This window comes from Nerophis ophidion, linkage group LG16 (assembly GCF_033978795.1).
Source record: "Nerophis ophidion isolate RoL-2023_Sa linkage group LG16, RoL_Noph_v1.0, whole genome shotgun sequence".
Lineage (NCBI taxonomy): Eukaryota > Metazoa > Chordata > Actinopteri > Syngnathiformes > Syngnathidae > Nerophis > Nerophis ophidion.
In genome coordinates this window covers 40,943,250-40,944,509 of record NC_084626.1, presented here as the reverse complement: position 1 = coordinate 40,944,509, position 1,260 = coordinate 40,943,250, and the positions used below count along the sequence as shown (strand labels likewise).

General features: G+C 37.9%; 1 non-coding gene across 1 annotated transcript; it reads right to left on the bottom strand.

Annotated features, from left to right (window-relative positions):
• Positions 1 to 233: 233 nt before the first annotated feature.
• Positions 234 to 306, bottom strand: trnaf-gaa (transfer RNA phenylalanine (anticodon GAA)). Its single transcript has one exon. It is a non-coding gene; the product is annotated as a tRNA-Phe (tRNA).
• Positions 307 to 1,260: the final 954 nt, after the last annotated feature.

The following is a 1,260-nucleotide window of genomic DNA, read 5'->3' as shown; positions in this document are numbered from 1 at the left end:
TTTGTTAGTTTTTCTCCACAGTTAAACAATACACATATGCTCATTTTGTGTGTCGTGTTTACTATCCAGTGAAGTAAAAACACAAAACAGTGGGCTTTTTAACACAGCCAAACAAGATAAATAAAGGTGATTGGCTTGTATGTACAAAACATGGAGTGCCTAAATTGTAGAATAGGCCACAACAGTAACCGGAGTCGGTGTAAATAAATATCAAAAAAACGTAACCACGTCCCTGCCGAAACCCGGGATCGAACCAGGGACCTTTAGATCTTCAGTCTAACGCTCTCCCAACTGAGCTATTTCGGCGTGTACGCAACGTCTTTTGCAATACCTCTTTCGTAGATGGAGTGACGTAACACATCCTGCAGAGGGCGCTGTCCCACATCATATTAACTTCAGCTTCATTGTATATGCCAGTGTTTTTCAACCACTGTGCTGCGGCACACCAGTGTGCCGTGAGATACAGTCTGGTGTGCCGTGGGAGATTATGTTATTTGACCTAATTGGGTTGAAAATATTTTTGGCAAACCAGTAATTACGATCCACAAATGTGCCGTTGTTGAGTGTCTGCACTGTCAAGAGTAACCATGTAATATTCTTCCATATCAGTAGGTGGCAGCAGGTAGATAATTGCTTTATAGACGTCAACAAGGTTTGTCATGATCACAATATGCAGACGACAGCGGGAGACAGTGTGAAGGAAAGGTATGTAACGCTTGAACCAAAAATAAACAAAAGGGGACTGCCACTGAAAAAAAAAGCCAATGAAACTAAAACTAAACTGGCTGAAAAGCAGAGGTGGGTAGAGTAGCCAGAAATTGTACTCAAGTAAGAGTACAGTTACTTTAGGGATTTATTACTCAAGTAAAAGTAAGAAGTAGTCACCCAAATATTTACTTCAGTAAAAGTAAAAAGTATGTTGTGAAAAAACTACTCAAGTACTGAGTAACTGATGAGTAACTTGATTTTTTAATGATTACGGCAACAAATAATGCACAAAAACATAAAAATAGCAATGAGCAAATTCAGAGCCAGGAATATCTCTTAACCAACTAAAACAATGATATATATTAAATAATAGTACATTAAAATAAGGCACATTGAGCCACAATAAATTAACAGCACCATAGGCTCAGTAGGCCTTCATTGATTGATTGATTGATTGATTGATTGATTAAAACTTGTATTAGTAGATTGCACAGTACAGTACATATTCCGTACAATTGACCACTAAATGGTAACACCCCAATAACTTTTTCA